The sequence below is a fragment of the Alosa sapidissima genome, chromosome 2 (assembly GCF_018492685.1).
Source record: "Alosa sapidissima isolate fAloSap1 chromosome 2, fAloSap1.pri, whole genome shotgun sequence".
Taxonomy (NCBI): Eukaryota; Metazoa; Chordata; class Actinopteri; order Clupeiformes; family Clupeidae; genus Alosa; species Alosa sapidissima.
In genome coordinates, this window is record NC_055958.1 from 38,277,061 (window position 1) to 38,292,907 (window position 15,847).

At 39.4% G+C, this 15,847-nt stretch overlaps 1 long non-coding RNA gene across 1 annotated transcript; it reads left to right on the forward strand.

The window, feature by feature from the left end:
* The first annotated feature begins 1,779 nt into the window (after positions 1-1,779).
* On the forward strand, positions 1,780-3,505 carry LOC121691801. The gene is made up of 4 exons (XR_006025199.1): positions 1,780-1,993; positions 2,073-2,126; positions 2,218-2,279; positions 2,482-3,505. It is a non-coding gene; the product is annotated as an uncharacterized LOC121691801 (long non-coding RNA).
* The last annotated feature ends 12,342 nt before the right edge of the window (positions 3,506-15,847 follow it).

The following is a 15,847-nucleotide window of genomic DNA, read 5'->3' on the forward strand; positions in this document are numbered from 1 at the left end:
GGCTAACGTTAGAGCTGATACTTCTAACAGGCAATGCCGTAATATTGTAACACTAAACTCTACAGTTGCTACTTAGTTAAACACAAGTGCTACGTTCACGGATGGATATCAGAGGCCCAGGACAAAAACGAGCCATGGTAACGTTAAGCTCTTCAACTTTAACGTCAAAGGCATCAACAAACTTGTAGGCAGAAAAAAAGGATGTTAAATAAAGAGTGAATAAATTTCACTACACAAATGTTGTTGCCTGCGCCACTCAGCCTCCGGCTTCGTGGCTACGGCCGAACAACACCAGTGGGAATATCCATGACCAACCCCACTCTCACTCGTGCTATATTGCTTAATTACTAAGCACCAGGCGCGTAGCAAGCGTGGGGGATGTGGGTGTTATAACGTACACACTTTTGCTGGAACACGATTCTATCCCCCACACTTTTTGTCAGATTAAAATGAAAGTAAAATATGGAAATAAGCGCTCCCGTAAAAAGTTGGAACCGTATCTACCATAACACACACACAGAGAGACACAAATAGGTCTGTTGATTTGATTGAACGGGCATCCAGCCAATCACATCAAGTTAGCCAGTGAAGAACCAGAGCCGCTCTGATCAAATTCAAAGTGTGCGTCTTTCAAGGCTGTGCTGCTGCTTGGGTCTGCATTATAACGTCTGCAGTGAGCAGATTTCAGGTAGAATTGAAATGATATTTGTTACCGCATTATGCTAATTTAGTAAACCAAAATTCACTGTCTGACTGACAGTTTTTGTCACAATGTAGAAATGCAGGGAGTCAATAAGTGAAAGCAGGGGTGCGCGCACCAAGGCACTTGTTGTTTCTGCAGAAAGACCAGGGGCCGGTTCCCCAAAACGTTCTTATCGCTAAGTGGTTCTTAACCTATTTCTTTACCTCTCTCTTAACGTTATGGCACGATTCCCGACACGTTCGTACGCTAAGTATATCTTCTGTAAGTCACACGTTCGTAAGGTTGGTCTGGACCATTCATAAGCTCTCTCTTAGCGTTGTTTGAGCTCTCAAGACGCTAGTCGCCGCCACTGTGCAGCAGTCTTTAGAAATCAGCGCAGCGCAGTACAAGTCAAACTATGGTAGGCCGACAGTATGTTGACAATGTTGTGGCTCAACGATGATTTTATGGTATGGACATTTTAAGACTAATAATAAAATATGTTCGCAATGGATGCAGGCCTATTTATGAAGTTTACTTTATTTGGTATCAGAACTAATATGGTGGTAATTAGCCTAGGCTATTTAGTAATGTCATTAAAGCGTTCAAATTGCCAATCACTTTTGATAATTAAAAGCTGGCAAAGAATTTGCCTCTAAATGGCTAAGATCTATAAATGGGTAAGCATGGTGGTGTCCAGTGAGCGACCAACTAGGCCTATGGCAGCGATCCAACGTGTCCTTGCATTAAATCAAAAACGCTGTGTAGTCCATGTTGCTCCATAGCTCTTTTTTGCTGCTGTTGCACAAGTTATTCCGAAAGCTGGAAAACGGTGTCACCTTGTGCAAGCTCACCTCGTCCAGCAAAACGTCAAGTTCCTCTGACGAGAAGCTTGGTGCCCTTTTTTATGTTGCTTCCCCACCATACTGTATCTAAATCTCTCTCTGTTCATTGTAGATAGGTTGCTTTTTATTGAAAACATTAACCAATGGCAATTTTTTTTTTTATTTGAACCTTGAATTTCCCCTGGGGATCAATAAAGTATCTATCTATCTATCTATCTATCTATCTATCTATCTATCTATCTATCTGTAACCGGCAGACTAACTGCTGTACCAAGTTTGTCCTCCTGTTCTCACCGTAGCTCCTCTCCTATCGGTCACGCCCTCCAGTTAGCTTGCAGGTGGCTATGTACTCATTAGCGTCAATGGCACTTTCTATAAGACCGGCACCGGAGGTGGGCTAGTAAGTGATCCCTAGGCTCCGTACGTCCTCCCTACACTGTGTTCGCTGTGCTGTCACCTATGAAAGGTATGTGCCAATGCTCCTTTTTCACTGCAAACATGTTATTTTAGCCAGCTGTTTTTAAAGTGCAACTGTTTGACAACAGGTATTTGGCTGTGTACCAGACGCTTCCGGGTAGTGTTTTGTTGATCTACCGAAGGTATTTACAAGCACTACACCGTAGATGATTGAACTGTATGGTCCTTTTGTAAATGCCTTCACGCACATTCACAGCATTGTCTTTAACGTAGGTCTTGACTGAAAAGACGCCGTGTACGCGCAGGTTGCACTTTCTATTGGGAGATGCGTTAAGGTAACATTGGCTGTATATCTCAGTAAGGTTTGCCATGTAATATGTGTGTGTGCATGTGTACATATGTATGTTTATATGCATGTTTACAGTAACTGGATCTACTATAATGTGTCATGTTTCGCTGTAAGTCCTTGTGATTTAACTAGCCAATAACCTTTTATTATGTTGTATGTGAGCGATGCTTGTGTGTGATTTTATGTAGGTTTGCGTACTGGAGAGATACCAGGGAGTCCCATTTCCATTCATGTTGAGTGCTGTATTCCTAGAGGTAAAAGGAAACCGTGTTGTATTGTATCTGTATTGGTTTAGGCTGTATTTACCATAAACAATGGATTTTAACTGTGTTTGTTTACTCCTTTAGAAAGATTGCCACTGCTGCTTTGCCTCCTGTAGATTTAAGTAATTGTAGCTCTTGCCTCATTTTGTTTTCTTTATTTTGTTTTGTTTGTCCGATTGATTTGGCCTAAACATAGGCGTGGCTGGTTTCATTTATTTGCCCTCCGTCGTGGTGTGTCGGCAACAGGTGTGGTATTGGCTGCCCCAGTATTTTGCTGCGGTAATGTGTGATGGTAGTAATGCTAACATCTAGCTTTCTTGACCCAGCCAGTTATTGCCAATAGCAACCATATCTTCCCTTCTCCCCTCCAGAGAAACAGAGTGTTGCAGCTGTTCCGCGGGGCAGGTCGCCGGATCTGAGTCCTCCTCTTCGTGTACTTCACACAGTATTTGTAGTGGTAACGTGCACCTCACTATTTGCAGTGATCACTCCTTGTAGTACCTGTGCCTATGCGAGCGTGTGTGTGTGTGTGTGTGTGTCTGTGAATAGGCAACAGAATCCGCAGCACGGGTGGTGTGTCGGTCTCACTCCTCTTCCAGGACAGGTAACCGCTCCCGAACAGCTGATCAAATTAACCCTACTTGATTACATGTAATATTCCTGGTGGCAGCCACTACCTTCCTCTTGCTGGCCTATTGGGCCTAATATGTACTGCACTCCATCCTGAGAATCAAACCCAAGACTGACTTTTTAACTGAATTGCTTGTGAATAAATATTGTTTATTTTTTCATTGAAATACCACGTCTCTGTCATTACTGGCTTATCTGTGTGCGAGAGCCCTCTTGTCTAAATCAAGGTGTTGGAGGTCTAGCTAAAATACATCTTGGTGTGAAAGGCCCCAAGTGGCGTAGTCGAGCACTCTATAGTCAAGACTCTTGTCATCTGACTCCCGTGGTCACATATCTATCTATCTGTCTATCTATCTATCTATCTCTATCTATCTATCTATCTATCTATCAATACCGCATTAAACAGAAGTAACTGCAGCTCCTTGCCATCAATTATAATTGTAAGGTACCTTACCATTAATATAAAAGTGTATTACATCATTTTAAGAAGTTGTTAAATCCATGTCAAGAAGCGGCACAAGTGGCACAACGGGATAAGGAGGGTGGATGATTAGCGAGGGATAGGCCTACCCAGTTAGTCTACCCACAACATACTGTATCGTGTGAACATATTACTGACAATTTGATAATTTAGTTAATAGTTTATATTTTACTGATAACTTAAACTATGTTAAAATAAATGTTACTGGAATAATTTGAGGAATGTTTCATTTGCATAGAACATGTTGTGTTTCTTAACGCCGTAATGCACCTTCACGTGAAGTAGAAAATCGATTCCTGAGCAATAGATGGCAACTAATTCAGCACCTTCACTTGGGGCAGCGCCTTTGTAACGTCGAACGTAGGAGGCAGCGTGTAAGAAGCTTCCTAAGGGACACTTCGGGGAACACACTTAGGAACATAAACAACTTTGGTAAGATATATCTTTTGAGTCTTCTTAGCGCGCAAAGAGTGATCGTATCGGGGAACCGGCCCCAGATCATTTGCAGCAAAATTGAATTGTATGGGACCGCGGACTGAAAAAAAAATAAACTAGGCTAAAAGTTTCCCCAATCAGAAATACTCATTAATTTGGTGTGATCAACTAGACATAGCCCAGTCAGCACACATACGTCTCCAAGACACTTGGAAAAGATCTGAACAGCTTAATTACATCGCGTTCCATTTAGAACGTCTTATTTGACTGTTAATTGCATTTCACTGTCAATGTGTGTCGTAGTGCTACATCTACTGGAGATCTTAATGTCTAAAATACGATCGCGTTCCATTTAGAACATCTTATTTTGATCTTACAAACGGCGACGTCAAGACACATTTGAGTTCTACATCTGAGAACTAAGATTTCCAACATGTAGAACTCAAATAGAACGCTTATGAGCGCTCATGCAATGTGTGCGTCCCTGCAGCAAGTGAAACTGGAGGTAACGTGGGCTAAAATCAACAATAGTTTAAACAACAACGTGGCTTCCTCTAACTATCAATGGAAAAACCATAGAAACTGCTAATCATAATCTTTAAATTGACATTAATTAAGCTGGCTACAGTATAACACAATTTATTTATATTCCCTTTGCATATGTTTGGGTAGACTTCAAACATTTTTGAATTTGAGCTTACAGCTGTCAATATTCTGTGTCCTTTACATTTATTTAATAGGTATTAGTGATACCTCGAAATTAGGCTGCTGTCTGTTAGGCAATTTATTGTAGTCTGCTAACCCATATGCACAAAACATAATTTCTGAAATGATTTCTTGATTTATAACATACGATATGTCTCCATGTAGGGTAGTGTCAAATAGTGAAGTGATAGCAGGTAGATCATGTAGGCCTACATGTCACATGAGCCACACATAGGCGCTGCTTCTTCTGTCCCTCCCAAACTGCATTAAAATGGTGTGTTTAGCAATCAGAATCTCAATTTTTTTCGGGGGAGAAACTCCCGGACACCAATATAGTCTGCACCCCTCTCAGAAAATACTTACAACATCCCTGTAGGGAGTTATTTATCATTTGGCCAGATTGTTTTATTTTCCTATCCCACAACCCCCACACTTTTAAAAAGCTTGATACGCCTCTGCTAAGCACAAGTATTATTCGCAAGGCAGCCGTCCAAGTCATCTTCTTGCCCTGACTCTTAAACATCAGGAGAAGAGCCGAACAATAGCATCCATAAAAAGAGATCAAGGAGACACTGTGACAACTACTCTAGATATAAATGAGTCTTTCGCATCCTTTTTTGCAAAACTGTACTCTAGCGATTGTCAGCCATCTGAGAAGGATTATACAAATTTCTTTGACAACCTGAATATTCCTACCCTTTCCATAGAAGATGCAGAACAACTTGACTTGCCCATCTCACTAGAAGAATTACATCTGGTGCTAGGAAGTACGAAGAGAGGGCGTTCTCCAGGCCTTGATGGATTGCCGGTTGAGCTTTATTCAGCTTTATGGGAGATTTTAGGTCCTTTACGGCTGAATTCTATAAATTTTGCTATTGAACAAGGGTATTTACACAAAGACCTTAACACTGCACTTATTTCAATCATCCCCAAACCAGACAAAGACCCTTCTGAATGTGCAAGCTACCGGCCAATATCACTTATTAATGCTGACCTTAACATTTATTCCCGTGTATTACCCGCAGACTAGAGTCAGTATTGCCAGATCTAATACATCCAGACCAAACAGGATTCATGAAGGGCCGGTTGGCTGCAGACAACTCTAGGCGACTGATTCACATTTTAGGTGAAGCACAGAAGATTCCCTCTTCTTGTGGCCTTCTCTTTCTTGATGCAGAAAAGGCCATTGATAGGCTTGAATGGCAATATCTATGGCGTGTCCTTAAAGAATTTGCCTCAGGTGTACTTTGGAGTGGGTAAGACTGTCTTTAGTGGCAGGCTAGCACATACCGTTGACTTGCGCTAGCCTAGCACCTGCGAACTCTGCAATTAGAAGGACTGGATGAAACGTGCTGAAAACGGTCTCCACTGATAAATATCACACTTGCTTACTTGGAAATGAGGTCCTATGTCCAAAATCCTGAACCACCCCTTTAAAGGAGCTGCACCATTTTACAACAATTGCATCTACATTTTCATATTAGAATGTTTTGTCTGTTTAAGTGTAGGCCTAAGCTTAAACTACCGTGATCAATTTAAGTTCCCGTGCCCCCGCTGAAAGTCTCATGCGCTTATCGTTACACCATCAAATCTATAAGTAACCGTGACAAATAGGGTATAAGATATATAAACTCACGCCATTGTATTACCATATATGTAATGGCTCACTGCGCCATGGAAGCAGTTAAGTCAAGTCGCATCAAAAATAGTAGTGGCAGAACTCGGTTTCACTTTATGGTATCCCTAGACATTCCTTATTCTTTTACTTCAGACTTAGGTCAGCATTTTTTAATGCTCACAAGGTTGTTTGGGGCTCAGAGATGAAAGAGCATCCTGTAGTCAGTTGGATACATGTGGCCCCTAAAAGCATTGTCTCTTTTCTGTATGCCAGGCTTCTCTCATATTTGTCTCCTAAGCCTAGTACATTGGCATGGGATCGTTCAATGGCACTCAGAGGTAGAGAAATAGACTGGGAAGCAAGCTGGGATAACATGTGTAGCTCCTCTCACAATCCTAATCATCAGTTTATTCATATGAAGATATCTCAGAGCTTATCTTACTCCTAGAGTCAGACACCTAATTGGTCAAGCTCCACATCCATTTTGTATTTTGTGCTCAAAAAATGCTTTGGGGACTTTTATGCATATAATGTGGGACTGCCCTAAGATTTATGATTTTTGGAATAAGGTGTTACAGTCATTGTCTGATCTCATTGATATTCAGCTTTCTATGGATCCTGTCTTACACCTTCTCAATGATGACTCTAAACTTGAATGCATGAATGAAAGGTCTACAAAAAATTGGTTAGCTGGTCTAACAGCAGCCAAAAAGATCATTGTTCAAGTTTGGGTTCCACCCCACAACTTAGCCCATAAGCATTGGCTGAATAATACATTCTTAGAGATTCTTTTTCTTGAACTTTCTTCTGCCAAGATTAATGGCGCTACTCCGCGGACAATACAAACATGGAGAAATGGAATTGCCAGAGTTCAAGACATTTTACTGGAGAGAAACTAAGTGGACTGTTCTATACTGACTGTGCTACACTGATAGTTGTGTTGTATCCCATGTGGTAGGGGTGGGAGGGGGTGGGGGTATGTTTGGGTTTGTGCATCTGTATTGTAACAATGCCTTTCATATATGTTGTTACCCACCAATACAATAAAAAGTGAGTACAAAAAAAAAAAACTTTTATTTATTTATTTAAACTTTTAATTATTGATTTCATATTTCATTTATTGATTTCATATTTCATTTATTTATTTAATTTTGGCACAAAAAAACATTTCATAGCCTACAGGCCATAAATAGCAAATGGAAGTTCAATAGGTTATATCTATAGAACATACGGTCATACAAAGGTCTATCACAACATTAGATGATAATATATGTGCTACTATAGATTTATAACAACTTTGGGTGCTGAGATATCATGCAAAACATGAGTACCTTGTCTCACCCCCAACAACACAGACAATCTCTACTCTTTAAAAACAGCCCCTACAAGATTCTTAGCAATTCTGACCTTTTGACGTTCGAAACTATCTCAGCAACAGAAACGGCCCAAACCAGCCCTACAAGATTCTTGGCAATTCTGACCTTTTAACGATCAAAACTATCTCAGCAACAGAGACATGAAACTGCCCCAACTGGTCCTTGACAATTCAAGAACTTCAGTGCATTCTCCTCCCAGCACTTTGGGATGCCTGGAGCCATAGTGCTCAATGTCAATTAGCCATTCTAAGCTGTTACACACCCAAAACTGTTTTGTCATTCAAAATAGGGTATTGGTCTTCACAACTGAACGTAAATGCCCGCCCCCCTTTTACAAAGTCCAGTCATGTGTTATACCAATATAATAACTGTAATTAAACAAAATCGATTAGTGTTCTTTCATCATGGTCATGCGATCATTGAGGGCAAACTTTTTTACCATTATGAGTGCACCATCTGTGTACTTGCAGCGCACTTTGTTGTCATAATTATCAGTGTGAATGCACGCATGTGAATGAATACACAGTGCTAGTGACTAACCAAAGGATTTACATATTATTATTGTGTATGAAAAATATTACATTAAAAAGGAAAAATGGTTGTACTTTTGATTTTTGTGTACTTATGTACTTATGTTTTTCTCTACTTCAACTCAATTAACATTTTGTTTCTCCTTCATCGTTCGAGTAATATTTGACATCATCGAGTAATATTTGACAAGGTGTATCTGTCCTTTCACTTAAGTAAAGGAATTGCGGGTTACTTCGTTAACCTCTGCTATTGGTTTTACCAAAAATATTTAGCAGTTTTTTTTAAACTACAAAAATATACACCTTTAAAGTATTTTGACACAAAATACAAAGCCATTTTCTTCAACAAAAATAAAATACAAATGACAAAATACTATTTTGTATTTGAAATAATTATTTTGAATCAGAAATACTGGCTGCAGCAACTCGACCTAGGAAGCACGATTTTTTTGTGTTTTGTTATGTCAATTTAGATCCAATTTGACTGCTTTGCTATGTTGCCCACCCAAAACTACCAGCCCACCCAAATGTAGTAGCCTAGGCTACAACCAGCCCTGGGCCCCGTTTCCCAATAATGATGGAGACACGCACTTACGAGGGTTTTCTACGATTCATGTAGAATGTTTCTGTTTCCCGAACATGCTCGACATCGTGAACGTGCGTGCACTGCTCTTAAGACGCTCTTAAGGGGAGCTGTCCACGTCAATAGTTCTGAAATATCCTCTAATTTGATGATGGTCAGGTGACTGCACGTCACAGCTAGGCCTACCGTTTCAACTTCGGATCTACACATTAATTCACACCAATACGAAAATAGAAAAACTTCCCAAGTAGGCTATATACTGTAGTGAATGGCGTTTACTGGCCACGACGGCTACGCCCCCACCATGTGGATTAATTGCAGTAGGCTGCAGGTGAGGTGGGACACCTGTGGCTTGTTGGGAGCGTGTGATTGTTGCTGTTAAGGGGGAGATAAAGAGAGGCTGAATTTGGACACGAAGAGACTCTCGGCGTGTTGATTAGTGCGGCCGGACGGGGGCATTCCGCAGCACACCAGACATTGTGGATTACTTGCGAACATTGTGGATTACTTGCGAACACTGTGGATACTTGCGAAATCTGGGGATTAGGCTAATTTCGGACTCTGGATTATCTCTGGACACTTATGGTCAGTCACATAACGCTCCAGGCTGGAGCTGCTGTACGGACTAAACCAGTGCTTTCTCAAAGCCTATCATAGGACCCTGTGACAAGCGTAACTTATTTTTGTGGAAAAAATGTGCCGGACTGGGCGGCAGTCATATTTGGTACCGCTCTGCGGTACATCTAGTTAGCTCAATATTAGCTTCTTAGCTCTTTAGCTCTTGCTGTCTGCTTAACTTAGCTTAGCTTAGTTGGTTTTAGAGGTATCTTGACATTGCCTTTACTGCTTTAATCTAGATAGTCTCTAGAGGCCTCTTATGTATTTTATTTTACATTTGTTTAGGTTTATGGCTGTAAAGCTATTCAGTTGATTGGAGATTTTGGGAATACAACAGTGCACACTGCACAGTTGTCACAGATAAACAAAGACGCAGTTGTCACAATTAAAGTGTATGTCAGGTTAAAAAACATTTTTGACAAATGAAGGGACATGAAACAAAAGAGTAGTGAGTAGTGATTTTTCTTGAAAAATAAACTTTAAATACAATAGAACAATATTTACAGTTATTTTTATAACTGAATATTTGAACATTCCAGACACAGTGATGACCTCATAAGAGGGAGTCCAGCAAAGTTGAGCATAGGGGGGAATGGGTTTTAACTGCATTTTCTTTTTTTTAACTGCATTTTCTTTTACACTGATAAGGCCAAAAATGTCCTCTATGACATACCAGTGGTTCATAAGCATGAGCCTAACTAGCAGGGACAAAGTAAAGACGAACAGGCTACAAAATTTAGGTAAATCATGGCCATCAAATCATCAGTGAGAAATTGATTAGGGGTGTGAGTAGGATCGGATCACTATTATGTATCATGGCTTCAAAATGGCAGTTGTGTCATTTGCTATCACATAGGCTTTCATATACAACAAGTTAAGTAGAATCAGTAAGCAAATTAATAGTCTGTCTATAGCTAACATTAGTTGATAAGCAGATGTATATATAAAGAGCAAATGTGTGGTAGCACATATACACTGATGGTTTTATAGTCAGGTGTCTAAAGAAAAGCATTTGCCCATGGTTTGCCCAAGGATAGGTATTAATATTTGGGGTTGATCACAGTATACCCACTACAGCTAACTAGACTACACCACAGCAGTAAGGTGCATACATTTCACCTTGTGTTCAAATACTTGAATGCTAAATGCTAAAAAACAAAAAAGCCAATACAATTCTTAACAATTTTCCTATTTATTTATAATGTGCATTGAAAACACAATAAATAAACTAAAATATAATAGACACTTCAGTGGAAATACATTGATATTTTAAACTGAAATCATACATCATCATACACACATTTTTTGTTCAATTAAACAAGTTTTACTTTAACTCTTTCCCCTTTTGTTGAAAAGAGAAACCACTTTCACTGCCAGTTTGTGTACATTAAAACAAACACACACATGCACAGTACACACACACACAAACAGCATGTGAGCAACAACTACATCATACAGTATTTACACAATTTTTAAGTATTTACAACTATTTTTACAATGGTCTGATTTGGAATGGTCTTTGAAGCCACCGTCTTGCTTCCAGTTAGAAAAGCCTGATTCTGCTTTGAAGACTGACGATGGGTCAAAGTCAGCTTTATCAAAGTCAGCTTTATTGTCAATTTCTTCACATGTTCCAGACATACAAAGAGATCGAAATTACGGGTCATTTGAAAGCGCAAAAACTATAGCCTGACAAGCCAGACTAGGCAATAACATATTTGCTGCCGCTAGGCTATTAAAATTAGCTTTGAATTTAATCAATAAGATGAAAGATGTTTTATTTTGATATAATTTGCATGTAGCCTATGTATTCTCTATTAGGTTGTAATCAAAATTAAGTTTTAAATAAAGTTAACACGTTTTCTGAAAATTTTGTTCCATGTGCCTGTCGTGGAAAAAATCACTAACTTTTAACTCTAACTTAGCACTCTGAACAAAAACCAGCGGAGAATGGTCTGAGATGAGAAGTGGCCGTTGTGGCCTTTTATTCACAAGTCCTCCTGGTACAGCTCTGAAAAATGCACAGAGACTAAGTGTCGCCAGGCAGGAGTTGCGAATGATGGATGTCCTCTGCAGCGGAGACTCCACGACCCAGGCCTTGGGGAGAACGTGCGCACGTTCTGAGGATTTTCCTCTTGGGGAAAGTTTTTGTATGTTATCAAAACACCTCCTTTTTTCGTATGGCCAACCCTGGCCGGGTGTCTGCCCCCTATGTAAATGGCAGACCCCCTTGTAGCCAATCAGTATACACTCAATAAATTATATTGGTGGATGAGCTCACCAAGCTGCCACAAAAAATATTAAATAATCCCCAGTAGGCCTGTGTCACGTTCGCGCACATGCATGACATCCTCCCCCAGCTTCTGCCTGGCCACCTGGCTGCACATGAACTCTTCATGAACTTTACTACATATATCTCTCGGCTGCTGCCTGGCAACACATGACATCTTCAAAAAAAATCTGCCACATGCCCTTTTTTAAAATTTGAGCCCCTGCCCCTTCAAAGGTCTCTGCACGCCCCTGCCTCTCGCTTTCTCTCTTTCCATCCCTGCGCACGGGGCTTTCTTAAAGGAGCTGCACCATTTTACAACAATTGCATCTACATTTTCATATTAGAATGTTTTGTCTGTTTAAGTGTAGGCCTAAGCTTAAACTACCGTGATCAATTTAAGTTCCCGTGCCCCCGCTGAAAGTCTCATGCGCTTATCGTTACACCATCAAATCTATAAGTAACCGTGACAAATAGGGTATAAGATATATAAACTCACGCCATTGTATTACCATATATGTAATGGCTCACTGCGCCATGGAAGCAGTTAAGTCAAGTCGCATCAAAAATAGTAGTGGCAGAACTCGGTTTCACTTTATGGTATCCCTAGACATTCCTTATTCTTTTACTTCAGACTTAGGTCAGCATTTTTTAATGCTCACAAGGTTGTTTGGGGCTCAGAGATGAAAGAGCATCCTGTAGTCAGTTGGATACATGTGGCCCCTAAAAGCATTGTCTCTTTTCTGTATGCCAGGCTTCTCTCATATTTGTCTCCTAAGCCTAGTACATTGGCATGGGATCGTTCAATGGCACTCAGAGGTAGAGAAATAGACTGGGAAGCAAGCTGGGATAACATGTGTAGCTCCTCTCACAATCCTAATCATCAGTTTATTCATATGAAGATATCTCAGAGCTTATCTTACTCCTAGAGTCAGACACCTAATTGGTCAAGCTCCACATCCATTTTGTATTTTGTGCTCAAAAAATGCTTTGGGGACTTTTATGCATATAATGTGGGACTGCCCTAAGATTTATGATTTTTGGAATAAGGTGTTACAGTCATTGTCTGATCTCATTGATATTCAGCTTTCTATGGATCCTGTCTTACACCTTCTCAATGATGACTCTAAACTTGAATGCATGAATGAAAGGTCTACAAAAAATTGGTTAGCTGGTCTAACAGCAGCCAAAAAGATCATTGTTCAAGTTTGGGTTCCACCCCACAACTTAGCCCATAAGCATTGGCTGAATAATACATTCTTAGAGATTCTTTTTCTTGAACTTTCTTCTGCCAAGATTAATAGCGCTACTCCTCGGACAATACAAACATGGAGCAATGGAATTGCCAGAGTTCGAGACATTTTACTGGAGAGAAACTAAGTGGACTGTTCTATACTGACTGTGCTACACTGATAGTTGTGTTGTATCCCATGTGGTAGGGGTGGGAGGGGGTGGGGGTATGTTTGGGTTTGTGCATCTGTATTGTAACAATGCCTTTCATATATGTTGTTACCCACCAATACAATAAAAAGTGAGTACAAAAAAAAAAAACTTTTATTTATTTATTTAAACTTTTAATTATTGATTTCATATTTCATTTATTGATTTCATATTTCATTTATTTATTTAATTTTGGCACAAAAAAACATTTCATAGCCTACAGGCCATAAATAGCAAATGGAAGTTCAATAGGTTATATCTATAGAACATACTGTACGCTCATACAAAGGTCTATCACAGCATTAGATGATAATATATGTGCTACTATAGATTTATAACAACTTTGGGTGCTGAGATATCATGCAAAACATGAGTACCTTGTCTCACCCCCAACAACACAGACAATCTCTACTCTTTAAAAACAGCCCCTACAAGATTCTTAGCAATTCTGACCTTTTGACGATCAAAACTAGCAACAGAAACGGCCCAAAACAGCCCCTACAAGATTCTTGGCAATTCTGACCTTTTAACGATCAAAACTATCTCAGCAACAGAGACATGAAACTGCCCCAACTGGTCCTTGACAATTCAAGAACTTCAGTGCATTCTCCTCCCAGCACTTTGGGATGCCTGGAGCCATAGTGCTCAATGTCAATTAGCCATTCTAAGCTGTTACACACCCAAAACTGTTTTGTCATTCAAAATAGGGTATTGGTCTTCACAACTGAACGTAAATGCCCGACCCCCTTTTACAATGTCCAGTCATGTGTTATACCAATATAATAACTGTAATTAAACAAAATCGGTTAGTGTTCTTTCATCATGGTCATGCGATCATTGAGGGCAAACTTTTTTACCATTATGAGTGCACCATCTGTGTACTTGCAGCGCACTTTGTTGTCATAATTATCAGTGTGAATGCACGCATGTGAATGAATACACAGTGCTAGTGACTAACCAAAGGATTTACATATTATTATTGTGTATGAAAAATATTACATTAAAAAGGAAAAATGGTTGTACTTTTGATTTTTGAGTACTTATGTTTTTCTCTACTTCAACTCAATTAACAATTTGTTTCTCCTTCATCGTTCACTTGTATTCGAGTAATATTTGACAAGGTGTATCTGTCCTTTCACTTAAGTAAAGGAATTGCGGGTTACTTCGTTAACCTCTGCTATTGGTTTTACCAAAAATATTTAGCAGTTTTTTTTTAAACTACAAAAATATACACCTTTAAAGTATTTTGACACAAAATACAAAGCCATTTTCTTCAACAAAAATAAAATACAAATGACAAAATACTATTTTGTATTTGAAATAATTATTTTGAATCAGAAATACTGGCTGCAGCAACTCGACCTAGGAAGCACGATTTTTTTGTGTTATGTCAATTTTGATCCAATTTGACCGCTTTGCTATGTTGCCCACCCAAAACTACCAGCCCACCCAAATGTAGTAGCCTAGGCTACAACCAGCCCTGGGCCCCGTTTCCCAATAATGATGGAGACACGCACTTACAAGGGTTTTCTACGATTCATGTAGAATGTTTCTGTTTCCCGAACATGCTCGACATCGTGAACGTGCGTGCACTGCTCTTAAGACGCTCTTAAGGGGAGCTGTCCACGTCAATAGTTCTGAAATATCTTCTAATTTGATGATGGTCAGGTGACTGCACGTCACAGCTAGGCCTACCATTTCAACTTCGGATCTACACATTAATTCACACCAATATGAAAATAGAAAAACTTCCCAAGTAGGCTATATTCTTGAAAAATAAACTTTAAATACAATAGAACAATATTTACAGTTATTTTTATAACTGAATATATGAACATTCCAGACACAGTGATGACCTCATAAGAGGGAGTCCAGCAAAGTTGAGCATAGGGGGGAATGGGTTTTAACTGCATTTTCTTTTTTTTAACTGCATTTTCTTTTACACTGATAAGGCCAAAAATGTCCTCTATGACATACCAGTGGTTCATAAGCATGAGCCTAACTAGCAGGGACAAAGTAAAGACGAACAGGCTACAAAATGTAGGTAAATCATGGCCATCAAATCATCAGTGAGAAATTGATTAGGGGTGTGAGTAGGATCGGATCACTATTAGTATGTATCATGGCTTCAAAATGGCAGTTGTGTCATTTGCTATCACATAGGCTTTCATATACAACAAGTTAAGTAGAATCAGTAAGCAAATTAATAGTCTGTCTATAGCTAACATTAGTTGATAAGCAGATGTATATATAAAGAGCAAATGTGTGGTAGCACATATACACTGATGGTTTTATAGTCAGGTGTCTAAAGAAAAGCATTTGCCCATGGTTTGCCCAAGGATAGGTATTAATATTTGGGGTTGATCACAGTATACCCACTACAGCTAACTAGACTACACCACAGCAGTAAGGTGCATACATTTCACCAGTGTTACCTTGTGTTCAAATACTGTTCAAATAATGTGCATTGAAAACACAATATAAAACTAAAATATAATAGACACTTCAGTGGAAATACATTGATATTTTAAACTGAAATCATACATCATCATACACACATTTTTTGTTCAATTAAACAAGTTTTACTTTAACTCTTTCCCCTTTTG